This window comes from Gymnoscopelus braueri, assembly GCF_963280865.1.
Source record: "Gymnoscopelus braueri genome assembly, chromosome: 11".
NCBI classification, from domain to species: domain Eukaryota; kingdom Metazoa; phylum Chordata; class Actinopteri; order Myctophiformes; family Myctophidae; genus Gymnoscopelus; species Gymnoscopelus braueri.
Window position 1 is genome coordinate 55,488,205 of NC_137613.1, and position 27,977 is coordinate 55,516,181.

Sequence of the window (27,977 nt, forward strand, 5' to 3'; positions counted from 1 at the left end):
ACACAGTGGTTAATCTCAAGTGCAAAGGGGCTACAGGGCTGACAAGAGCCTAGTACAGCCTAATAGAGCCTATTAGAGTCTAGTAAGGCATAGAACACCCTAGTTTAGCCTACTCCAGCCGGACCCAGCCCTGTATAGCCTAGTACAGTCATCTAACTACCCACATACCCTATAGGCTATTCTCCCACTGGGCTGGACTTGGGTGTTGTGGAATGTGCTGGGCTGTGCTGGATTCTGGTGGAATGTAATGGGCTCTGGTGGGCTGTGCTGGGCTCTGTTAGGTTGTACGGGGCAGTACTGCACTATAGCCTAGAAATGTTCATGTAAAACTATTGCCGGTGGACACAAACTCATGTAAAACTATTGCCCGTGGACACATTGGTTAATCTCAAGTGCAAAGGGGCTACAGCGCTGACAAGAGCCTAGGAAAGCCTAATAGAGCCTATTAGACTCTAGTATGGCATAGAAAATTCTATTCTAGCCTATTCCAGCTGGACCCAGCCCTTTATAGCCTAGTACAGTCATACAACTACCCCCATACCCTAGGCTATTCTCCCACTGGGCTGGACTTGGGTGTGCTGGAATGTGCTGGGCTGTGCTGGGCTCTGGTGGGCTACAATGGGCTCTGGTGGGCTGTGCTGGGCTCTCTTAGGCTGTACGGGGCAGTACTGCACTATAGCCTAGACATGTTCATGTAAAACTATTGGCGGTGGACACAAACTCATGTAAAACTATTGCCCGTGGACACAGTGGTTAATCTCAAGTGCAAAGGGGCTACAGGGCTGACAAGAGCCTAGTACAGCCTAATAGAGCCTATTAGAGTCTAGTAAGGCCTAGAACATTCTTGTCTAACCTATTCCAGCTGGACCCAGCCCTGTATAGCCTATTAAAGTAATTTAACTACCCCCATACCCTAGGCTATTCTCCCACTGGGCTAGACTTTTGTGTGCTGGAATGTGCCGGACTGCTGGGCTCTGGTGGGCTATAATGGGCTCTGGTGGGCTGTGCTGGGCTCTGTTAGGTTATACGGGGCAGTACTGCACTAAAGTCTAGAAATTTTCATGTAAAACTATTGCCGGTGGACACAAACTCATGTAAAACAATTGCCCATGGACACAGTGGTTAATCTCAAGTGCAAAGGGGCTACAGCGCTGACAAGAGCCTAGGACAGCCTAATAGAGCCTATTAGACTCTATATGGCTTAGAACATTCTAGTCTAGCCTATTCCAGCTGGACCCAGCCCTTTATAGCCTAGTACAGTCATATAACTACCCCCATACCCTAGGCTATTTTCCCACTGGGCAGGACTTGGGTGTGCTGGAATGTGCTGGGCTGTGCTGGGCTCTGGTGGGCTGTGCTGGGCTCTGTTAGGCTGTACGAGGCAGTACTGCACTATAGCCTAGACATGTTCATGTAAAACTATTGGCCGTGGACACAAACTCATGTAAAACTATTGCCCGTGTACACAGTGGTTAATCTCAAATGTAAAGGGGCTACAGGGCTGACAAGAGCCTAGTACAGCCTAATAGAGCCTATTAGAGTCTAGTAAGGCATATAACACCCTAGTTTAGCCTATTCCAGCCGGACCCAGCCCTGTATAGCCTAGTACAGTCATCTAACTACCCACATACCCTATAGGCTATTCTCCCACTGGGCTGGACTTGGGTGTGCTGGAATGTGCTGGGCTGTGCTGGGCTCTGGTGGGCTACAATGGGCTCTGGTGGGCTGTGCTGGGCTCTGTTAGGTTGTACGGGGCAATACTGCACTATAGCCTAGACATTTTCATGTAAAACTATTGCCGGTGGACACAAACTCATGTAAAACTATTGCCCGTGGACACATTGGTTAATCTCAAGTGCAAAGGGGCTACAGGGCTGACAAGAGCCTAGTACAGCCTAATAGAGCCTGTTAGAGTCTAGTAAGGCATAGAACACCCTAGTTTAGCCTATTCCAGCCGGACCCAGCCCTGTATAGCCTAGTACAGTCATCTAACTACCCCCATACCCTATGCTATTCTCCCACTGCGCTGGACTTGGGTGTGCTGGAATGTCCTGGGCTGTGCTGGGCTCTGGTGGGCTGTAATGGGCTCTGGTGGGCTGTGCTGGGCTCTGTTAGGTTGTACGGGGCAATACTGCACTATAGCCTAGAAATTTTCATGTAAAACTATTGCCGGTGGACACAAACTCATGTAAAACTATTGCCCGTGGACACATTGGTTAATCTCAAGTGCAAAGGGGCCACAGGGCTGACAAGAGCCTAGTACAGCCTAATGGAGCCTATTAGAGTCAAGTAAGGCATAGAACACCCTAGTTTAGCCTATTCCAGCCGGACCCAGCCCTGTATAGCCTAGTACAGTCATCTAACTAACCACATACCCTATAGGCTATTCTCCCACTGGGCTGGACTTGGGTGTGCTGGAATGTGCTGGGCTGTGCTGGGCTCTGGTGGGCTACAATGGGCTCTGGTGGGCTGTGCTGGGCTCTGTTAGGTTGTACGGGGCAATACTGCGCTATAGCCTAGAAATGTTCGTGTAAAACTATTGCCGGTGGACACAAACTCATGTAAAACTATTGCCCGTGGACACATTGGTTAATCTCAAGTGCAAAGGGACTACAGGGCTGACAAGAGCCTAGTACAGCCTAATAGAGCCTGTTAGAGTCTAGTAAGACATAGAACACCCTAGTTTAGCCTATTCCAGCCGGACCCAGCCCTGTATATTCTAGTACAGTCATCTAACTACCCCCATACCCTATGCTATTCTCCCACTGGGCTGAACTTGGGTGTGCTGGAATGTGCTGGGCTGTGCTGGGCTCTGGTGGGCTTTAATGGGCTCTGGTGGGCTGTGCTGGGCTCTGTTAGGTTGTACGGGGCAGTACTGCACTATAGCTTAGACATTTTCATGTAAAACTATTGCCGGTGGACACAAACTCATGTAAAACTATTGCCCGTGGACACATTGGTTAATCTCAAGTGCAAAGGGGCCACAGGGCTGACAAGAGCCTAGTACAGCCTAATAGAGCCTGTTAGAGTCTAGTAAGACATAGAACACCCTAGTTTAGCTTATTCCAGCCGGACCCAGCCCTGTATAGCCTAGTACAGTCATATAACTACCCCCATACCCTATGCTATTCTCCCACTGGGATGGACTTGGGTGTGCTGGAATGTCCTGGGCTGTGCTGGGCTCTGGTGGGCTACAATGGGCTCTGGTGGGCTGTGCTGGGCTCTGTTAGGTTGTACGGGGCAGCACTGCGCTATAGCCTAGAAATGTTCATGTAAAACTATTGCCGGTGGACACAAACTCATGTAAAACTATTGCCCGTGGACACATTGGTTAATCTCAAGTGCAAAGGGGCTACAGGGCTGACAAGAGCCTAGTACAGCCTAATAGAGCCTGTTAGAGTCGAGTAAGGCATAGAACACCCTAGTTTAGCCTATTCCTGGCGGACCCAGCCCTGTATAGCCTAGTACAGTCATCTAACTACCCCCATACCCTATGCTATTGACCCACTGGGCTGAACTTGGGTTTGCTGGAATGTGCTGGGCTGTGCTGGGCTCTGGTGGGCTGTAATGGGCTCTGGTGGGCTGTGCTGGGCTCTGTTAGGTTGTACGGGGCAGTACTGCACTATAGCTTAGACATTTTCATGTAAAACTATTGCCGGTGGACACAAACTCATGTAAAACTATTGCCCGTGGACACATTGGTTAATCTCAAGTGCAAAGGGGCTACAGGGCTGACAAGAGCCTAGTACAGCCTAATAGAGCCTATTAGAGTCTAGTAAGGCATAGAACACCCTAGTTTAGCCTATTCCAGCCGGACCCAGCCCTTTATAGCCTAGTACAGTCATCTAACTACCCACATACCCTATAGGCTATTCTCCCACTGGGCTGGACTTGGGTGTGCTGGAATGTGCTGTGCTGTGCTGGGCTCTGGTGGGCTACAATGGGCTCTGGTGGGCTGTGCTGGGCTCTGTTAGGTTGTACGGGGCAATACTGCACTAGCCTAGACATTTTCATGTAAAACTATTGCCGGTGGACACAAACTCATGTAAAACTATTGCCCATGGTAACATTGGTTAATCTCAAGTGCAAAGGGGCCACAGGGCTGACAAGAGCCTAGTACAGCCTAATAGAGCCTGTTAGAGTCTAGTAAGACATAGAACACCCTAGTTTAGCCTATTCCAGCCGGACCCAGCCCTGTATAGCCTAGTACAGTCATATAACTACCCCCATACCCTATGCTATTCTCCCACTGGGATGGACTTGGGTGTGCTGGAATGTCCTGGGCTGTGCTGGGCTCTGGTGGGCTACAATGGGCTCTGGTGGGCTGTGCTGGGCTCTGTTAGGTTGTACGGGGCAGCACTGCGCTATAGCCTAGAAATGTTCATGTAAAACTATTGCCGGTGGACACAAACTCATGTAAAACTATTGCCCGTGGACACATTGGTTAATCTCAAGTGCAAAGGGGCTACAGGGCTGACAAGAGCCTAGTACAGCCTAATAGAGCCTGTTAGAGTCGAGTAAGGCATAGAACACCCTAGTTTAGCCTATTCCTGGCGGACCCAGCCCTGTATAGCCTAGTACAGTCATCTAACTACCCCCATACCCTATGCTATTGACCCACTGGGCTGAACTTGGGTTTGCTGGAATGTGCTGGGCTGTGCTGGGCTCTGGTGGGCTGTAATGGGCTCTGGTGGGCTGTGCTGGGCTCTGTTAGGTTGTACGGGGCAGTACTGCACTATAGCTTAGACATTTTCATGTAAAACTATTGCCGGTGGACACAAACTCATGTAAAACTATTGCCCGTGGACACATTGGTTAATCTCAAGTGCAAAGGGGCTACAGGGCTGACAAGAGCCTAGTACAGCCTAATAGAGCCTGTTAGAGTCTAGTAAGGCATAGAACACCCTAGTTTAGCCTATTCCAGCCGGACCCAGCCCTGTATAGCCTAGTACAGTCATCTAACTACGCCCATACCATATGCTATTCTCCCACTGGGCTGGACTTGGGTGTGCTGGAATGTGCTGGGCTGTGATGGGCTCTGGTGGGCTGTAATGGGCTCTGGTGGGCTGTGCTGGGCTCTGTTAGGTTGTACGGGGCAATACTGCGCTATAGCCTAGACATTTTCATTGCCGGTGGACACAAACTCATGTAAAACTATTGCCCGTGGACACATTGGTTAATCTCAAGTGCAAAGGGACTACAGGGCTGACAAGAGCCTAGTACAGCCTAATAGAGCCTGTTAGAGTCTAGTAAGACATAGAACACCCTAGTTTAGCCTATTCCAGCCGGACCCAGCCCTGTATATTCTAGTACAGTCATCTAACTACCCCCATACCCTATGCTATTCTCCCACTGGGCTGAACTTGGGTGTGCTGGAATGTGCTGGGCTGTGCTGGGCTCTGGTGGGCTTTAATGGGCTCTGGTGGGCTGTGCTGGGCTCTGTTAGGTTGTACGGGGCAGTACTGCACTATAGCTTAGACATTTTCATGTAAAACTATTGCCGGTGGACACAAACTCATGTAAAACTATTGCCCGTGGACACATTGGTTAATCTCAAGTGCAAAGGGGCCACAGGGCTGACAAGAGCCTAGTACAGCCTAATAGAGCCTGTTAGAGTCTAGTAAGACATAGAACACCCTAGTTTAGCCTATTCCAGCCGGACCCAGCCCTGTATAGCCTAGTACAGTCATATAACTACCCCCATACCCTATGCTATTCTCCCACTGGGATGGACTTGGGTGTGCTGGAATGTCCTGGGCTGTGCTGGGCTCTGGTGGGCTACAATGGGCTCTGGTGGGCTGTGCTGGGCTCTGTTAGGTTGTACGGGGCAGCACTGCGCTATAGCCTAGAAATGTTCATGTAAAACTATTGCCGGTGGACACAAACTCATGTAAAACTATTGCCCGTGGACACATTGGTTAATCTCAAGTGCAAAGGGGCTACAGGGCTGACAAGAGCCTAGTACAGCCTAATAGAGCCTGTTAGAGTCGAGTAAGGCATAGAACACCCTAGTTTAGCCTATTCCTGGCAGACCCAGCCCTGTATAGCCTAGTACAGTCATCTAACTACCCCCATACCCTATGCTATTGACCCACTGGGCTGAACTTGGGTTTGCTGGAATGTGCTGGGCTGTGCTGGGCTCTGGTGGGCTGTAATGGGCTCTGGTGGGCTGTGCTGGGCTCTGTTAGGTTGTACGGGGCAGTACTGCACTATAGCTTAGACATTTTCATGTAAAACTATTGCCGGTGGACACAAACTCATGTAAAACTATTGCCCGTGGACACATTGGTTAATCTCAAGTGCAAAGGGGCTACAGGGCTGACAAGAGCCTAGTACAGCCTAATAGAGCCTATTAGAGTCTAGTAAGGCATAGAACACCCTAGTTTAGCCTATTCCAGCCGGACCCAGCCCTTTATAGCCTAGTACAGTCATCTAACTACCCACATACCCTATAGGCTATTCTCCCACTGGGCTGGACTTGGGTGTGCTGGAATGTGCTGTGCTGTGCTGGGCTCTGGTGGGCTACAATGGGCTCTGGTGGGCTGTGCTGGGCTCTGTTAGGTTGTACGGGGCAATACTGCACTAGCCTAGACATTTTCATGTAAAACTATTGCCGGTGGACACAAACTCATGTAAAACTATTGCCCGTGGTAACATTGGTTAATCTCAAGTGCAAAGGGGCCACAGGGCTGACAAGAGCCTAGTACAGCCTAATAGAGCCTGTTAGAGTCTAGTAAGACATAGAACACCCTAGTTTAGCCTATTCCAGCCGGACCCAGCCCTGTATAGCCTAGTACAGTCATATAACTACCCCCATACCCTATGCTATTCTCCCACTGGGATGGACTTGGGTGTGCTGGAATGTCCTGGGCTGTGCTGGGCTCTGGTGGGCTACAATGGGCTCTGGTGGGCTGTGCTGGGCTCTGTTAGGTTGTACGGGGCAGCACTGCGCTATAGCCTAGAAATGTTCATGTAAAACTATTGCCGGTGGACACAAACTCATGTAAAACTATTGCCCGTGGACACATTGGTTAATCTCAAGTGCAAAGGGGCTACAGGGCTGACAAGAGCCTAGTACAGCCTAATAGAGCCTGTTAGAGTCGAGTAAGGCATAGAACACCCTAGTTTAGCCTATTCCTGGCGGACCCAGCCCTGTATAGCCTAGTACAGTCATCTAACTACCCCCATACCCTATGCTATTGACCCACTGGGCTGAACTTGGGTTTGCTGGAATGTGCTGGGCTGTGCTGGGCTCTGGTGGGCTGTAATGGGCTCTGGTGGGCTGTGCTGGGCTCTGTTAGGTTGTACGGGGCAGTACTGCACTATAGCTTAGACATTTTCATGTAAAACTATTGCCGGTGGACACAAACTCATGTAAAACTATTGCCCGTGGACACATTGGTTAATCTCAAGTGCAAAGGGGCTACAGGGCTGACAAGAGCCTAGTACAGCCTAATAGAGCCTGTTAGAGTCTAGTAAGGCATAGAACACCCTAGTTTAGCCTATTCCAGCCGGACCCAGCCCTGTATAGCCTAGTACAGTCATCTAACTACGCCCATACCATATGCTATTCTCCCACTGGGCTGGACTTGGGTGTGCTGGAATGTGCTGGGCTGTGATGGGCTCTGGTGGGCTGTAATGGGCTCTGGTGGGCTGTGCTGGGCTCTGTTAGGTTGTACGGGGCAATACTGCGCTATAGCCTAGACATTTTCATTGCCGGTGGACACAAACTCATGTAAAACTATTGCCCGTGGACACATTGGTTAATCTCAAGTGCAAAGGGACTACAGGGCTGACAAGAGCCTAGTACAGCCTAATAGAGCCTGTTAGAGTCTAGTAAGACATAGAACACCCTAGTTTAGCCTATTCCAGCCGGACCCAGCCCTGTATATTCTAGTACAGTCATCTAACTACCCCCATACCCTATGCTATTCTCCCACTGGGCTGAACTTGGGTGTGCTGGAATGTGCTGGGCTGTGCTGGGCTCTGGTGGGCTTTAATGGGCTCTGGTGGGCTGTGCTGGGCTCTGTTAGGTTGTACGGGGCAGTACTGCACTATAGCTTAGACATTTTCATGTAAAACTATTGCCGGTGGACACAAACTCATGTAAAACTATTGCCCGTGGACACATTGGTTAATCTCAAGTGCAAAGGGGCCACAGGGCTGACAAGAGCCTAGTACAGCCTAATAGAGCCTGTTAGAGTCTAGTAAGACATAGAACACCCTAGTTTAGCCTATTCCAGCCGGACCCAGCCCTGTATAGCCTAGTACAGTCATATAACTACCCCCATACCCTATGCTATTCTCCCACTGGGATGGACTTGGGTGTGCTGGAATGTCCTGGGCTGTGCTGGGCTCTGGTGGGCTACAATGGGCTCTGGTGGGCTGTGCTGGGCTCTGTTAGGTTGTACGGGGCAGCACTGCGCTATAGCCTAGAAATGTTCATGTAAAACTATTGCCGGTGGACACAAACTCATGTAAAACTATTGCCCGTGGACACATTGGTTAATCTCAAGTGCAAAGGGGCTACAGGGCTGACAAGAGCCTAGTACAGCCTAATAGAGCCTGTTAGAGTCGAGTAAGGCATAGAACACCCTAGTTTAGCCTATTCCTGGCGGACCCAGCCCTGTATAGCCTAGTACAGTCATCTAACTACCCCCATACCCTATGCTATTGACCCACTGGGCTGAACTTGGGTTTGCTGGAATGTGCTGGGCTGTGCTGGGCTCTGGTGGGCTGTAATGGGCTCTGGTGGGCTGTGCTGGGCTCTGTTAGGTTGTACGGGGCAGTACTGCACTATAGCTTAGACATTTTCATGTAAAACTATTGCCGGTGGACACAAACTCATGTAAAACTATTGCCCGTGGACACATTGGTTAATCTCAAGTGCAAAGGGGCTACAGGGCTGACAAGAGCCTAGTACAGCCTAATAGAGCCTATTAGAGTCTAGTAAGGCATAGAACACCCTAGTTTAGCCTATTCCAGCCGGACCCAGCCCTTTATAGCCTAGTACAGTCATCTAACTACCCACATACCCTATAGGCTATTCTCCCACTGGGCTGGACTTGGGTGTGCTGGAATGTGCTGTGCTGTGCTGGGCTCTGGTGGGCTACAATGGGCTCTGGTGGGCTGTGCTGGGCTCTGTTAGGTTGTACGGGGCAATACTGCACTAGCCTAGACATTTTCATGTAAAACTATTGCCGGTGGACACAAACTCATGTAAAACTATTGCCCGTGGTAACATTGGTTAATCTCAAGTGCAAAGGGGCCACAGGGCTGACAAGAGCCTAGTACAGCCTAATAGAGCCTGTTAGAGTCTAGTAAGACATAGAACACCCTAGTTTAGCCTATTCCAGCCGGACCCAGCCCTGTATAGCCTAGTACAGTCATATAACTACCCCCATACCCTATGCTATTCTCCCACTGGGATGGACTTGGGTGTGCTGGAATGTCCTGGGCTGTGCTGGGCTCTGGTGGGCTACAATGGGCTCTGGTGGGCTGTGCTGGGCTCTGTTAGGTTGTACGGGGCAGCACTGCGCTATAGCCTAGAAATGTTCATGTAAAACTATTGCCGGTGGACACAAACTCATGTAAAACTATTGCCCGTGGACACATTGGTTAATCTCAAGTGCAAAGGGGCTACAGGGCTGACAAGAGCCTAGTACAGCCTAATAGAGCCTGTTAGAGTCGAGTAAGGCATAGAACACCCTAGTTTAGCCTATTCCTGGCGGACCCAGCCCTGTATAGCCTAGTACAGTCATCTAACTACCCCCATACCCTATGCTATTGACCCACTGGGCTGAACTTGGGTTTGCTGGAATGTGCTGGGCTGTGCTGGGCTCTGGTGGGCTGTAATGGGCTCTGGTGGGCTGTGCTGGGCTCTGTTAGGTTGTACGGGGCAGTACTGCACTATAGCTTAGACGTTTTCATGTAAAACTATTGCCGGTGGACACAAACTCATGTAAAACTATTGCCCGTGGACACATTGGTTAATCTCAAGTGCAAAGGGGCTACAGGGCTGACAAGAGCCTAGTACAGCCTAATAGAGCCTATTAGAGTCTAGTAAGGCATAGAACACCCTAGTTTAGCCTATTCCAGCCGGACCCAGCCCTTTATAGCCTAGTACAGTCATCTAACTACCCACATACCCTATAGGCTATTCTCCCACTGGGCTGGACTTGGGTGTGCTGGAATGTGCTGTGCTGTGCTGGGCTCTGGTGGGCTACAATGGGCTCTGGTGGGCTGTGCTGGGCTCTGTTAGGTTGTACGGGGCAATACTGCACTAGCCTAGACATTTTCATGTAAAACTATTGCCGGTGGACACAAACTCATGTAAAACTATTGCCCGTGGTAACATTGGTTAATCTCAAGTGCAAAGGGGCTACAGGGCTGACAAGAGCCTAGTACAGCCTAATAGAGCCTGTTAGAGTCTAGTAAGGCATAGAACACCCTAGTTTAGCCTATTCCAGCCGGACCCAGCCCTGTATAGCCTAGTACAGTCATCTAACTACCCCCATACCCTATGCTATTCTCCCACTGGGCTGAACTTGGGTGTGCTGGAATGTGCTGGGCTGTGCTGGGCTCTGGTGGGCTTTAATGGGCACTGGTGGGCTGTGCTGGGCTCTTAGGTTGTACGGGGCAGTACTGCACTATAGCTTAGACATTTTCATGTAAAACTATTGCCGGTGGACACAAACTCATGTAAAACTATTGCCCGTGGACACAGTGGTTAATCTCAAATGCAAAGGGGCTACAGGGCTGACAAGAGCCTAGTACAGCCTAATAGAGCCTATTAGAGTCTAGTAAGGCATAGAACACCCTAGTTTAGCCTACTCCAGCCGGACCCAGCCGTGTATAGCCTAGTACAGTCATCTAACTACCCACATACCCTATAGGCTATTCTCCCACTGGGCTGGACTTGGGTGTGCTGGAATTTCCTGGGCTGTGCTGGGCTCTGGTGGGCTGTAATGGGCTCTGGTGGGCTTAGCTGGGCTCTTTTAGGTTGTACGGGGCAATACTGCACTATAGTCTAGAAATTTTCATGTAAAACTATTGCCGGTGGACACAAACTCATGTAAAACTATTGCCCGTGGACACATTGGTTAATCTCAAGTGCAAAGGGGCCACAGGGCTGACAAGAGCCTACTACAGCCTAATAGAGCCTGTTAGAGTCTAGTAAGGCATAGAACACCCTAGTTTAGCCTATTCCAGCCGGACCCAGCCCTGTATAGCCTAGTACAGTCATCTAACTACCCCCATACCCTATGCTATTCTCCCACTGGGCTGAACTTGGGTGTGCTGAAATGTGCTGGGCTGTGCTGGGCTCTGGTGGGCTGTAATGGGCTCTGGTGGGCTGTGCTGGGCTCTGTTAGGTTGTACGGGGCAATACTGCGCTATAGCCTAGAAATGTTCATGTAAAACTATTGCCGGTGGACACAAACTCATGTAAAACTGTTGCCCGTGGACACATTGGTTAATCTCAAGTGCAAAGGGGCTACAGGGCTGACAAGAGGCTAGTACAGCCTAATAGAGCCTGTTAGAGTCTAGTAAGGCATAGAACACCCTAGTTTAGCCTATTCCAGCCGGACCCAGCCCTGTATAGCCTAGTACAGTCATCTAACTACCCCCATACCCTATGCTATTCTCCCACTGGGCTGGACTTGGGTGTGCTGGAATGTCCTGGGCTCTGCTGGGCTCTGGTGGGCTGTAATGGGCTCTGTTAGGTTGTACGGGGCAATACTGCACTATAGCCTAGAAATTTTCATGTAAAACTATTACCGGTGGACACAAACTCATGTAAAACTATTGCCCGTGGACACATTGGTTAATCTCAAGTGCAAAGGGGCTACAGGGCTGACAAGAGCCTAGTACAGCCTAATAGAGCCTGTTAGAGTCTAGTAAGGCATAGAACACCCTAGTTTAGCCTATTCCAGCCGGACCCAGCCCTGTATAGCCTAGTACAGTCATCTAACTACGCCCATACCATATGCTATTCTCCCACTGGGCTGGACTTGGGTGTGCTGGAATGTGCTGGGCTGTGATGGGCTCTGGTGGGCTGTAATGGGCTCTGGTGGGCTGTGCTGGGCTCTGTTAGGTTGTACGGGGCAATACTGCGCTATAGCCTAGACATTTTCATTGCCGGTGGACACAAACTCATGTAAAACTATTGCCCGTGGACACATTGGTTAATCTCAAGTGCAAAGGGACTACAGGGCTGACAAGAGCCTAGTACAGCCTAATAGATCCTGTTAGAGTCTAGTAAGGCATAGAACACCCTAGTTTAGCCTATTCCAGCCGGACCAAGCCCTGTATAGCCTAGTACAGTCATCTAACTACCCCCATACCCTATGCTATTCTCCCACTGGGCTGGACTTGGGTGTGCTGGAATGTCCTGGGCTGTGCTGGGCTCTGGTGGGCTGTAATGGGCTCTGGTGGGCTGTGCTGGGCTCTGTTAGGTTGTACGGGGCAGCACTGCACTATAGCCTAGAAATTTTCATGTAAAACTATTGCCGGTGGACACAAACTCATGTAAAACTATTGCCCGTGGACACATTGTTTAATCTCAAGTGCAAAGGGGCTACAGGGCTGACAAGAGCCTAGTACAGCCTAATAGAGCCTGTTAGAGTCTAGTAAGAAATAGAACACCCTAGTTTAGCCTATTCCAGCCGGACCCAGCCCTGTATATTCTAGTACAGTCATCTAACTACCCCCATACCCTATGCTATTCTCCCACTGGGCTGAACTTGGGTGTGCTGGAATGTGCTGGTCTGTGCTGGGCTCTGGTGGGCTTTAATGGGCTCTGGTGGGCTGTGCTGGGCTCTGTTAGGTTGTACGGGGCAGTACTGCACTATAGCTTAGACATTTTCATGTAAAACTATTGCCGGTGGACACAAACTCATGTAAAACTATTGCCCGTGGACACATTGGTTAATCTCAAGTGCAAAGGGGCCACAGGGCTGACAAGAGCCTAGTACAGCCTAATAGAGCCTGTTAGAGTCTAGTAAGACATAGAACACCCTAGTTTAGCCTATTCCAGCCGGACCCAGCCCTGTATAGCCTAGTACAGTCATCTAACTACCCCCATACCCTATGCTATTCTCCCACTGGGCTGAACTTGGGTGTGCTGGAATGTGCTGGGCTGTGCTGGGCTCTGGTGGGCTGTAATGGGCTCTGGTGGGCTGTGCTGGGCTCTGTTAGGTTGTACTGCACTATAGCTTAGACATTTTCATGTAAAACTATTGCCGGTGGACACAAACTCATGTAAAACTATTGCCCGTGGACACATTGGTTAATCTCAAGTGCAAAGGGGCTACAGGGCTGACAAGAGCCTAGGACAGCCTAATAGAGCCTGTTAGAGTCTAGTAAGGCATAGAACACCCTAGTTTAGCCTATTCCACCCGGACCCAGCCCTGTATAGCCTAGTACAGTCATCTAACTACCCCCATACCCTATGCTATTCTCCCACTGGGCTGGACTTGGGTGTGCTGGAATGTCCTGGGCTGTGCTGGGCTCTGGTGGGCTGTAATGGGCTCTGGTGGGCTGTGCTGGGCTCTGTTAGGTTGTACGGGGCAATACTGCACTATAGCCTAGAAAATGTCATGTAAAACTATTGCCGGTGGACACAAACTCATGTAAAACTATTGCCCGTGGACACATTGGTTAATCTCAAGTGCAAAGGGGCCACAGGGCTGACAAGAGCCTAGTACAGCCTAATGGAGCCTATTAGAGTCTAGTAAGGCATAGAACACCCTAGTTTAGCCTATTCCAGCCGGACCCAGCCCTGTATAGCCTAGTACAGTCATCTAACTACCCAAATACCCTATAGGCTATTCTCCCACTGGGCTGGACTTGGGTGTGCTGGAATGTGCTGGGCTGTGCTGGGCTCTGGTGGGCTACAATGGGCTCTGGTGGGCTGTGCTGGGCTCTGTTAGGTTGTACGGGGCAATACTGCACTATAGCCTAGACATTTTCATGTAAAACTATTGCCGGTGGACACAAACTCATGTAAAACTATTGCCCGTGGACACATTGGTTAATCTCAAGTGCAAAGGGGCTACAGGGCTGACAAGAGCCTAGTACAGCCTAATAGAGCCTGTTAGAGTCTAGTAAGGCATAGAACACCCTAGTTTAGCCTATTCCAGCCGGACCCAGCCCTGTATAGCCTAGTACAGTCATCTAACTACCCCCATACCCTATGCTATTCTCCCACTGGGCTGAACTTGGGTATGCTGGAATGTGCTGGGCTGTGCTGGGCTCTGGTGGGCTGTAATGGGCTCTGGTGGGCTGTGCTGGGCTCTGTTAGGTTGTACGGGGCAGTACTGCACTATAGCTTAGACATTTTCATGTAAACCTATTGCCGGTGGACACAAACTCATGTAAAACTATTGCCCGTGGACACATTGGTTAATCTCAAGTGCAAAGGGGCTACAGGGCTGACAAGAGCCTAGTACAGCCTAATGGAGCCTATTAGAGTCTAGTAAGGCATAGAACACCCTAATTTAGCCTATTCCAGCCGGACCCAGCCATGTATAGCCTAGTACAGTCATCTAACTAACCACATACCCTATAGGCTATTCTCCCACTTGGATGGACTTGGGTGTGCTGGAATGTACTGGGCTGTGCTGGGCTCTGGTGGGCTACAATTGGCTCTGGTGGGCTGTGCTGGGCTCTGTTAGGTTGTACGGGGCAATACTGCACTATAGCCTAGAAATTTTCATGTAAAACTATTACCGGTGGACACAAACTCATGTAAAACTATTGCCCGTGGACACATTGGTTAATCTCAAGTGCAAAGGGGCTACAGGGCTGACAAGAGCCTAGTACAGCCTAATAGAGCCTGTTAGAGTCTAGTAAGGCATAGAACACCCTAGTTTAGCCTATTCCAGCCGGACCCAGCCCTGTATAGCCTAGTACAGTCATCTAACTACGCCCATACCATATGCTATTCTCCCACTGGGCTGGACTTGGGTGTGCTGGAATGTGCTGGGCTGTGATGGGCTCTGGTGGGCTGTAATGGGCTCTGGTGGGCTGTGCTGGGCTCTGTTAGGTTGTACGGGGCAATACTGCGCTATAGCCTAGACATTTTCATTGCCGGTGGACACAAACTCATGTAAAACTATTGCCCGTGGACACATTGGTTAATCTCAAGTGCAAAGGGACTACAGGGCTGACAAGAGCCTGGTACAGCCTAATAGAGCCTGTTAGAGTCTAGTAAGACATAGAACACCCTAGTTTAGCCTATTCCAGCCGGACCCAGCCCTGTATATTCTAGTACAGTCATCTAACTACCCCCATACCCTATGCTATTCTCCCACTGGGCTGAACTTGGGTGTGCTGGAATGTGCTGGGCTGTGCTGGGCTCTGGTGGGCTTTAATGGGCTCTGGTGGGCTGTGCTGGGCTCTGTTAGGTTGTACGGGGCAGTACTGCACTATAGCTTAGACATTTTCATGTAAAACTATTGCCGGTGGACACAAACTCATGTAAAACTATTGCCCGTGGACACATTGGTTAATCTCAAGTGCAAAGGGGCCACAGGGCTGACAAGAGCCTAGTACAGCCTAATAGAGCCTGTTAGAGTCTAGTAAGACATAGAACACCCTAGTTTAGCCTATTCCAGCCGGACCCAGCCCTGTATAGCCTAGTACAGTCATCTAACTACCCCCATACCCTATGCTATTGACCCACTGGGCTGAACTTGGGTTTGCTGGAATGTGCTGGGCTGTGCTGGGCTCTGGTGGGCTGTAATGGGCTCTGGTGGGCTGTGCTGGGCTCTGTTAGGTTGTACGGGGCAGTACTGCACTATAGCTTAGACATTTTCATGTAAAACTATTGCCGGTGGACACAAACTCATGTAAAACTATTGCCCGTGGACACATTGGTTAATCTCAAGTGCAAAGGGGCTACAGGGCTGACAAGAGCCTAGTACAGCCTAATAGAGCCTATTAGAGTCTAGTAAGGCATAGAACACCCTAGTTTAGCCTATTCCAGCCGGACCCAGCCCTTTATAGCCTAGTACAGTCATCTAACTACCCACATACCCTATAGGCTATTCTCCCACTGGGCTGGACTTGGGTGTGCTGGAATGTGCTGTGCTGTGCTGGGCTCTGGTGGGCTACAATGGGCTCTGGTGGGCTGTGCTGGGCTCTGTTAGGTTGTACGGGGCAATACTGCACTAGCCTAGACATTTTCATGTAAAACTATTGCCGGTGGACACAAACTCATGTAAAACTATTGCCCGTGGTAACATTGGTTAATCTCAAGTGCAAAGGGGCTACAGGGCTGACAAGAGCCTAGTACAGCCTAATAGAGCCTGTTAGAGTCTAGTAAGGCATAGAACACCCTAGTTTAGCCTATTCCAGCCGGACCCAGCCCTGTATAGCCTAGTACAGTCATCTAACTACCCCCATACCCTATGCTATTCTCCCACTGGGCTGAACTTGGGTGTGCTGGAATGTGCTGGGCTGTGCTGGGCTCTGGTGGGCTTTAATGGGCACTGGTGGGCTGTGCTGGGCTCTTAGGTTGTACGGGACAGTACTGCACTATAGCTTAGACATTTTCATGTAAAACTATTGCCGGTGGACACAAACTCATGTAAAACTATTGCCCGTGGACACAGTGGTTAATCTCAAATGCAAAGGGGCTACAGGGCTGACAAGAGCCTAGTACAGCCTAATAGAGACTATTAGAGTCTAGTAAGGCATAGAACACCCTAGTTTAGCCTACTCCAGCCGGACCCAGCCGTGTATAGCCTAGTACAGTCATCTAACTACCCACATACCCTATAGGCTATTCTCCCACTGGGCTGGACTTGGGTGTGCTGGAATTTCCTGGGCTGTGCTGGGCTCTGGTGGGCTGTAATGGGCTCTGGTGGGCTTAGCTGGGCTCTTTTAGGTTGTACGGGGCAATACTGCACTATAGTCTAGAAATGTTCATGTAAAACTATTGCCGGTGGACACAAACTCATGTAAAACTATTGCCCGTGGACACATTGGTTAATCTCAAGTGCAAAGGGGCCAAAGGGCTGACAAGAGCCTAGTACAGCCTAATAGAGCCTGTTAGAGTCTAGTAAGGCATAGAACACCCTAGTTTAGCCTATTCCAGCCGGACCCAGCCCTGTATAGCCTAGTACAGTCATCTAACTACCCCCATACCCTATGCTATTCTCCCACTGGGCTGAACTTGGGTGTGCTGAAATGTGCTGGGCTGTGCTGGGCTCTGGTGGGCTGTAATGGGCTCTGGTGGGCTGTGCTGGGCTCTGTTAAGTTGTACGGGGCAATACTGCGCTATAGCCTAGAAATGTTCATGTAAAACTATTGCCGGTGGACACAAACTCATGTAAAACTGTTGCCCGTGGACACATTGGTTAATCTCAAGTGCAAAGGGGCTACAGGGCTGACAAGAGGCTAGTACAGCCTAATAGAGCCTGTTAGAGTCTAGTAAGGCATAGAACACCCTAGTTTAGCCTATTCCAGCCGGACCCAGCCCTGTATAGCCTAGTACAGTCATCTAACTACCCCCATACCCTATGCTATTCTCCCACTGGGCTGGACTTGGGTGTGCTGGAATGCCCTGGGCTCTGCTGGGCTCTGGTGGGCTGTAATGGGCTCTGTTAGGTTGTACGGGGCAATACTGCACTATAGCCTAGAAATTTTCATGTAAAACTATTGCCGGTGGACACAAACTCATGTAAAACTATTGCCCGTGGACACATTGGTTAATCTTTAGTGCAAAGGGGCTACAGGGCTGACAAGAGGCTAGTACAGCCTAATAGAGCCTGTTAGAGTCTAGTAAGGCATAGAACACCCTAGTTTAGCCTATTCCAGCCGGACCCAGCCCTGTATACCCTAGTACAGTCATCTAACTACCCACATACCTTATAGGCTATTCTCCCACTGGGCTGGACTTAGGTGTTGTGGAATGTGCTGTGCTGTGCTGGGCTCTGGTGGGCTGTAATGGGCTCTGGTGGGCTGTGCTGGGCTCTGTTATGTTGTACAGGGCAGTACTGCACTATAGCTTAGACATTTTCATGTAAAACTATTGCCGGTGGACACAAACTCATGTAAAACTATTGCCCGTGGACACATTGGTTAATCTCAAGTGCAAAGGGGCTACAGGGCTGACAAGAGCCTAGTACAGCCTAATAGAGCCTGTTAGAGTCTAGTAAGGCATAGAACACCCTAGTTTAGCCTATTCCAGCCGGACCCAGCCCTGTATAGCCTAGTACAGTCATCTAACTACCCCCATACCCTATGCTATTCTCCCACTGGGCTGGACTTTGGTGTGCTGGAATGTCCTGGGCTGTGCTGGGCTCTGGTGGGCTGTAATGGGCTCTGGTGGGCTGTGCTGGGCTCTGTTAGGTTGTACGGGGCAATACTGCACTATAGCCTAGAAATGTTCATGTAAAACTATTGCCGGTGGACACAAACTCATGTAAAACTATTGCCCGTGGACACATTGGTTAATCTCAAGTGCAAAGGGGCTACAGGGCTGACAAGAGCCTAGTACAGCCTAATAGAGCCTGTTAGAGTCTAGTAAGGCATAAAACACCCTAGTTTAGCCTATTCCAGCCGGACCCAGCCCTGTATAGCCTAGTACAGTCATCTAACTACCCCCATACCCTATGCTATTCTCCCACTGGGCTGGACTTGGGTGTGCTGGAATGTCCTGGGCTCTGCTGGGCTCTGGTGGGCTGTAATGGGCTCTGTTAGGTTGTACGGGGCAATACTGCACTATAGCCTAGAAATTTTCATGTAAAACTATTGCCGGTGGACACAAACTCATGTAAAACTATTGCCCGTGGACACATTGGTTAATCTTTAGTGCAAAGGGGCTACAGGGCTGACAAGAGGCTAGTACAGCCTAATAGAGCCTGTTAGAGTCTAGTAAGGCATAGAACACCCTAGTTTAGCCTATTCCAGCCGGACCCAGCCCTGTATACCCTAGTACAGTCATCTAACTACCCACATACCTTATAGGCTATTCTCCCACTGGGCTGGACTTGGGTGTTGTGGAATGTGCTGTGCTGTGCTGGGCTCTGGTGGGCTGTAATGGGCTCTGGTGGGCTGTGCTGGGCTCTGTTATGTTGTACAGGGCAGTACTGCACTATAGCTTAGACATTTTCATGTAAAACTATTGCCGGTGGACACAAACTCATGTAAAACTATTGCCCGTGGACACATTGGTTAATCTCAAGTGCAAAGGGGCTACAGGGCTGACAAGAGCCTAGTACAGCCTAATAGAGCCTGTTAGAGTCTAGTAAGGCATAGAACACCCTAGTTTAGCCTATTCCAGCCGGACCCAGCCCTGTATAGCCTAGTACAGTCATCTAACTACCCCCATACCCTATGCTATTCTCCCACTGGGCTGGACTTTGGTGTGCTGGAATGTCCTGGGCTGTGCTGGGCTCTGGTGGGCTGTAATGGGCTCTGGTGGGCTGTGCTGGGCTCTGTTAGGTTGTACGGGGCAATACTGCACTATAGCCTAGAAATTTTCATGTAAAACTATTGCCGGTGGACACAAACTCATGTAAAACTATTGCCCGTGGACACATTGGTTAATCTCAAGTGCAAAGGGGCTACAGGGCTGACAAGAGCCTAGTACAGCCTAATAGAGCCTGTTAGAGTCTAGTAAGGCATAAAACACCCTAGTTTAGCCTATTCCAGCCGGACCCAGCCCTTTATAGCCTAGTACAGTCATCTAACTACCCCCATACCCTATGCTATTCTCCCACTGGGCTGGACTTGGGTGTGCTGGAATGTCCTGGGCTCTGCTGGGCTCTGGTGGGCTGTAATGGGCTCTGTTAGGTTGTACGGGGCAATACTGCACTATAGCCTAGAAATTTTCATGTAAAACTATTGCCGGTGGACACAAACTCATGTAAAACTATTGCCCGTGGACACATTGGTTAATCTTTAGTGCAAAGGGGCTACAGGGCTGACAAGAGGCTAGTACAGCCTAATAGAGCCTGTTAGAGTCTAGTAAGGCATAGAACACCCTAGTTTAGCCTATTCCAGCCGGACCCAGCCCTGTATACCCTAGTACAGTCATCTAACTACCCACATACCCTATAGGCTATTCTCCCACTAGGCTGGACTTGGGTGTTGTGGAATGTGCTGTGCTGTGCTGGGCTCTGGTGGGCTGTAATGGGCTCTGGTGGGCTTTGCTGGGCTCTGTTATGTTGTACAGGGCAGTACTGCACTATAGCTTAGACATTTTCATGTAAAACTATTGCCGGTGGACACAAACTCATGTAAAACTATTGCCCGTGGACACATTGGTTAATCTCAAGTGCAAAGGGGCTACAGGGCTGACAAGAGCCTAGTACAGCCTAATAGAGCCTGTTAGAGTCTAGTAAGGCATAGAACACCCTAGTTTAGCCTATTCCAGCCGGACCCAGCCCTGTATAGCCTAGTACAGTCATCTAACTACCCCCATACCCTATGCTATTCTCCCACTGGGCTGGACTTTGGTGTGCTGGAATGTCCTGGGCTGTGCTGGGCTCTGGTGGGCTGTAATGGGCTCTGGTGGGCTGTGCTGGGCTCTGTTAGGTTGTACGGGGCAATACTGCACTATAGCCTAGAAATGTTCATGTAAAACTATTGCCGGTGGACACAAACTCATGTAAAACTATTGCCCGTGGACACATTGGTTAATCTCAAGTGCAAAGGGGCTACAGGGCTGACAAGAGCCTAGTACAGCCTAATAGAGCCTGTTAGAGTCTAGTAAGGCATAGAACACCCTAGTTTAGTCTATTCCAGCCGGACCCAGCCCTGTATAGCCTAGTACAGTCATCTAACTACCCCCATACCCTATAGGCTATTCTCCCACTGGGCTGGACTTGGGTATGCTGGAATGTGCTGTGCTGTGCTGGGCTCTGGTGGGCTGTAATGGGCTCTGGTGGGCTTTGCTGGGCTCTGTTATGTTGTACAGGGCAGTACTGCACTATAGCTTAGACATTTTTATGTAAAACTATTGCCGGTGGACACAAACTCATGTAAAACTATTGCCCGTGGACACATTGGTTAATCTCAAGTGCAAAGGGGCTACAGGGCTGACAAGAGCCTAGTACAGCCTAATAGAGCCTGTTAGAGTCTAGTAAGGCATAGAACACCCTAGTTTAGCCTATTCCAGCCGGACCCAGCCCTGTATAGCCTAGTACAGTCATCTAACTACCCCCATACCCTATGCTATTCTCCCACTGGGCTGGACTTTGGTGTGCTGGAATGTCCTGGGCTGTGCTGGGCTCTGGTGGGCTGTAATGGGCTCTGGTGGGCTGTGCTGGGCTCTGTTAGGTTGTACGGGGCAATACTGCACTATAGCCTAGAAATTTTCATGTAAAACTATTGCCGGTGGACACAAACTCATGTAAAACTATTGCCCATGGACACATTGGTTAATCTCAAGTGCAAAGGGGCTACAGGGCTGACAAGAGCCTAGTACAGCCTAATAGAGCCTGTTAGAGTCTAGTAAGGCATAAAACACCCTAGTTTAGCCTATTCCAGCCGGACCCAGCCCTTTATAGCCTAGTACAGTCATCTAACTACCCCCATACCCTATGCTATTCTCCCACTGGGCTGGACTTGGGTGTGCTGGAATGTCCTGGGCTCTGCTGGGCTCTGGTGGGCTGTAATGGGCTCTGTTAGGTTGTACGGGGCAATACTGCACTATAGCCTAGAAATTTTCATGTAAAACTATTGCCGGTGGACACAAACTCATGTAAAACTATTGCCCGTGGACACATTGGTTAATCTTTAGTGCAAAGGGGCTACAGGGCTGACAAGAGGCTAGTACAGCCTAATAGAGCCTGTTAGAGTCTAGTAAGGCATAGAACACCCTAGTTTAGCCTATTCCAGCCGGACCCAGCCCTGTATACCCTAGTACAGTCATCTAACTACCCACATACCCTATAGGCTATTCTCCCACTGGGCTGGACTTGGGTGTTGTGGAATGTGCTGTGCTGTGCTGGGCTCTGGTGGGCTGTAATGGGCTCTGGTGGGCTTTGCTGGGCTCTGTTATGTTGTACAGGGCAGTACTGCACTATAGCTTAGACATTTTCATGTAAAACTATTGCCGGTGGACACAAACTCATGTAAAACTATTGCCCGTGGACACATTGGTTAATCTCAAGTGCAAAGGGGCTACAGGGCTGACAAGAGCCTAGTACAGCCTAATAGAGCCTGTTAGAGTCTAGTAAGGCATAGAACACCCTAGTTTAGCCTATTCCAGCCGGACCCAGCCCTGTATAGCCTAGTACAGTCATCTAACTACCCCCATACCCTATGCTATTCTCCCACTGGGCTGGACTTTGGTGTGCTGGAATGTCCTGGGCTGTGCTGGGCTCTGGTGGGCTGTAATGGGCTCTGGTGGGCTGTGCTGGGCTCTGTTAGGTTGTACGGGGCAATACTGCACTATAGCCTAGAAATTTTCATGTAAAACTATTGCCGGTGGACACAAACTCATGTAAAACTATTGCCCGTGGACACATTGGTTAATCTCAAGTGCAAAGGGGCTACAGGGCTGACAAGAGCCTAGTACAGCCTAATAGAGCCTGTTAGAGTCTAGTAAGGCATAGAACACCCTAGTTTAGTCTATTCCAGCCGGACCCAGCCCTGTATAGCCTAGTACAGTCATCTAACTACCCCCATACCCTATGCTATTCTCCCACTGGGCTGAACTTGGGTATGCTGGAATGTGCTGGGCTGTGCTGGGCTCTGGTGGGCTGTAATGGGCTCTGGTGGGCTGTGCTGGGCTCTGTTAGGTTGTACGGGGCAGTACTGCACTATAGCTTAGACATTTTCATGTAAACCTATTGCCGGTGGACACAAACTCATGTAAAACTATTGCCCGTGGACACATTGGTTAATCTTTAGTGCAAAGGGGCTACAGGGCTGACAAGAGGCTAGTACAGCCTAATAGAGCCTGTTAGAGTCTAGTAAGGCATAGAACACCCTAGTTTAGCCTATTCCAGCCGGACCCAGCCCTGTATACCCTAGTACAGTCATCTAACTACCCACATACCCTATAGGCTATTCTCCCACTGGGCTGGACTTGGGTGTTGTGGAATGTGCTGTGCTGTGCTGGGCTCTGGTGGGCTGTAATGGGCTCTGGTGGGCTTTGCTGGGCTCTGTTATGTTGTACAGGGCAGTACTGCACTATAGCTTAGACATTTTCATGTAAAACTATTGCCGGTGGACACAAACTCATGTAAAACTATTGCCCGTGGACACATTGGTTAATCTCAAGTGCAAAGGGGCTACAGGGCTGACAAGAGCCTAGTACAGCCTAATAGAGCCTGTTAGAGTCTAGTAAGGCATAGAACACCCTAGTTTAGCCTATTCCAGCCGGACCCAGCCCTGTATAGCCTAGTACAGTCATCTAACTACCCCCATACCCTATGCTATTCTCCCACTGGGCTGGACTTTGGTGTGCTGGAATGTCCTGGGCTGTGCTGGGCTCTGGTGGGCTGTAATGGGCTCTGGTGGGCTGTGCTGGGCTCTGTTAGGTTGTACGGGGCAATACTGCACTATAGCCTAGAAATTTTCATGTAAAACTATTGCCGGTGGACACAAACTCATGTAAAACTATTGCCCGTGGACACATTGGTTAATCTCAAGTGCAAAGGGGCTACAGGGCTGACAAGAGCCTAGTACAGCCTAATAGAGCCTGTTAGAGTCTAGTAAGGCATAGAACACCCTAGTTTAGTCTATTCCAGCCGGACCCAGCCCTGTATAGCCTAGTACAGTCATCTAACTACCCCCATACCCTATGCTATTCTCCCACTGGGCTGAACTTGGGTATGCTGGAATGTGCTGGGCTGTGCTGGGCTCTGGTGGGCTGTAATGGGCTCTGGTGGGCTGTGCTGGGCTCTGTTAGGTTGTACGGGGCAGTACTGCACTATAGCTTAGACATTTTCATGTAAACCTATTGCCGGTGGACACAAACTCATGTAAAACTATTGCCCGTGGACACATTGGTTAATCTCAAGTGCAAAGGGGCTACAGGGCTGACAAGAGCCTAGTACAGCCTAATAGAGCCTGTTAGAGTCTAGTAAGGCATAGAACACCCTAGTTTAGCCTATTCCAGCCGGACCCAGCCCTGTATAGCCTAGTACAGTCATCTAACTACCCCCATACCCTATGCTATTCTCCCACTGGGCTGGACTTGGGTGTTCTGGAATGTCCTGGGCTCTGCTGGGCTCTGGTGGGCTGTAATGGGCTCTGTTAGGTTGTACGGGGCAATACTGCACTATAGCCTAGAAACTTTCATGTAAAACTATTGCCGGTGGACACAAACTCATGTAAAACTATTGCCCGTGGACACATTGGTTAATCTTTAGTGCAAAGGGGCTACAGGGCTGACAAGAGGCTAGTACAGCCTAATAGAGCCTGTTAGAGTCTAGTAAGGCATAGAACACCCTAGTTTAGTCTATTCCAGCCGGACCCAGCCCTGTATAGCCTAGTACAGTCATCTAACTACCCCCATACCCTGTGCTATTCTCCCACTGGGCTGAACTTGGGTGTGCTGGAATGTGCTGGGCTGTGCTGGGCTCTGGTGGGCTGTAATGGGCTCTGGTGGGCTGTGCTGGGCTCTGTTAGGTTGTATGGGGCAATACTGCACTATAGTCTAGACATTTTCATGTAAAACTATTGCCGGTGGACACAAACTCATGTAAAACTATTGCCCGTGGACACATTGGTTAATCTCAAGTGCAAAGGGGCTACAGGGCTGACAAGAGCCTAGTACAGCCTAATAGAGCCTGTTAGAGTCTAGTAAGGCATAGAACACCCTAGTTTAGCCTATTCCAGCCGGACCCAGCCCTGTATACCCTAGTACAGTCATCTAACTACCCACATACCCTATAGGCTATTCTCCCACTGGGCTGGACTTGGGTGTTGTGGAATGTGCTGGGCTCTGGTGGAATGTAATGGGCTCTGGTGGGCTGTGCTGGGATCTGTTAGGTTGTACGGGGCAGTACTGCACTATAGCCTAGAAATGTTCATGTAAAACTATTGCCGGTGGACACAAACTCATGTAAAACTATTGCCCGTGGACACAGTGGTTAATCTCAAGTGCAAAGGGGCTACAGCGCTGACATGAGCCTAGGACAGCCTAATAGAGCCTATTAGACTCTAGTATGGCATAGAACATTCTATTCTAGCCTATTCCAGCTGGACCCAGCCCTTTATAGCCTAGTAGAGTCGTATAACTACCCCCATAACCTAGGCTATTCTCCCACTGGGCTGGTCTTGGGTGTGCTGGAATGTGCTGGGCTGTGCTGGGCTCTGGTGGACTATAATGGGCTCTGATGGGCTGTGCTGGGCTCTGTTAGACTGTACGAGGTAGTACTGCACTATAGCCTAGACATGTTCATGTAAAACTATTGGCCGTGGACACAAACTCATGTAAAACTATTGCCCGTGTACACAGTGGTTAATCTCAAATGCAAAGGGGCTACAGGGCTGACAAGAGCCTAGTACAGCCTAATAGAGCCTATTAGAGTCTAGTAAGGCATAGAACACCCTAGTTTAGCCTACTCCAGCCGGACCCAGCCGTGTATAGCCTAGTACAGTCATCTAACTACCCACATACCCTATAGGCTATTCTCCCACTGGGCTGGACTTGGGTGTGCTGGAATGTCCTGGGTTGTGCTGGGCTCTGGTGGGCTGTAATGGGCTCTGGTGGGCTGTGCTGGGCTCTGTTAGGTTGTACGGGGCAATACTGCACTATAGTCTAGAAATTTTCATGTAAAACTATTGCCGGTGGACACAAACTCATGTAAAACTATTGCCCGTGGACACATTGGTTAATCTCAAGTGCAAAGGGGCCACAGGGCTGACAAGAGCCTAGTACAGCCTAATAGAGCCTGTTAGAGTCTAGTAAGGCATAGAACACCCTAGTTTAGCCTATTCCAGTTGGACCCAGCCCTGTATAGCCTAGTACAGTCATCTAACTACCCCCATACCCTATGCTATTCTCCCACTGGGCTGAACTTGGGTGTGCTGAAATGTGCTGGGCTGTGCTGGGCTCTGGTGGGCTGTAATGGGCTCTGGTGGGCTGTGCTGGGCTCTGTTAGGTTGTACGGGGCAATACTGCGCTATAGCCTAGAAATGTTCATGTAAAACTATTGCCGGTGGACACAAACTCATGTAAAACTATTGCCCGTGGACACATTGGTTAATCTCAAGTGCAAAGGGAATACAGGGCTGACAAGAGGCTAGTACAGCCTAATAGAGCCTGTTAGAGTCTAGTAAGGCATAGAACACCCTAGTTTAGCCTATTCCAGCCGGACCCAGCCCTGTATAGCCTAGTACAGTCATCTAACTACCCCCATACCCTATGCTATTCTCCCACTGGGCTGGACTTGGGTGTGCTGGAATGTCCTGGGCTCTGCTGGGCTCTGGTGGGCTGTAATGGGCTCTGTTAGGTTGTACGGGGCAATACTGCACTATAGCCTAGACATTTTCATGTAAAACTATTGCCGGTGGACACAAACTCATGTAAAACTATTGCCCGTGGACACATTGGTTAATCTTTAGTGCAAAGGGGCTACAGGGCTGACAAGAGGCTAGTACAGCCTAATAGAGCCTGTGAGAGTCTAGTAAGGCATAGAACACCCTAGTTTAGCCTATTCCAGCCGGACCCAGCCCTGTATAGCCTAGTACAGTCATCTAACTACCCCCATACCCTATGCTATTCTCCCACTGGGCTGAACTTGGGTGTGCTGGAATGTGTTGGGCTGTGCTGGGCTCTGGTGGGCTTTAATGGGTTCTGTTGGGCTGTGCTGGGCTCTGTTAGGTTGTACGGGGCAGTACTGCACTATAGCTTAGACATTTTCATGTAAAACTATTGCTAGTGGACACAAACTCATGTAAAACTATTGCCCGTGTACACAGTGGTTAATCTCAAATGCAAAGGGGCTACAGGGCTGACAAGAGCCTAGTACAGCCTAATAGAGCCTATTAGAGTCTAGTAAGGCATATAACACCCTAGTTTAGCCTATTCCAGCCGGACCCAGCCCTGTATAGCCTAGTACAGTCATCTAACTACCCCCATACCCTATAGGCTATTCTCCCACTGGGCTGGACTTGGGTGTGCTGGAATGTGCTGGGCTGTGCTGGGCTCTGGTGGGCTGTAATGGGCTCTGGTGGGCTGTGATGGGCTCTGTTAGGTTGTACGGGGCAATACTGCACTATAGCCTAGAAATGTTCATGTAAAACTATTGCCGGTGGACACAAACTCATGTAAAACTATTGCCCGTGGACACATTGGTTAATCTCAATTGCAAAGGGGCTACAGGGCTGACAAGAGCCTAGTACAGCCTAATAGAGCCTGTTAAGGCGGCTTTCCATATACATGGACTTACCTAGCCCCACCCCACACCGCCCACCACAGCGACGGTTTCCACTACAATGAAGTGGGTAGAGTGGTGTGTAAGTGGTACTAAACTGGTGCCTAAAAAGTACCCAGTCTTGGGTAGGTCTGAGCTGGGCTAAGCGGGGCTAAAGCTGTGACGTATAACGCTGCTGCTACTGATTGGTCGGCTCACAGCTGTGTCTGTCCACTCAGGTCTCTGTAAAATGTAAACACTACGGTAGCAGTGTTGCCATGTCCACTTATTATAAGCGACATTGGGCTTATTTTTCTGTAAAGTTGCTTGTAAATATTGGTAGTACTTTTACTCCACTACAATTATCTGAAAACGTATTAGTTACTAGTTACTTTTGGGATATAAATGATTACATTATAAAACATACATTAACCACTTAAGCCCTATTTTATACCTAGGCTATTTGAAAATATCCGATCTACAAGCTCACAACGCATCGCATCATTGTAGATCTTCTATTTTCAAAATTTTTGTACTTACTTTTGGTACCTTAAGTACATTTTGATACCAATAGTTTTTGTACTTTTACTCAAGTAATTCCAGACTTTCACTTGTAGAGTGCTTCTACATTGCAGTATTGATACTTTTACT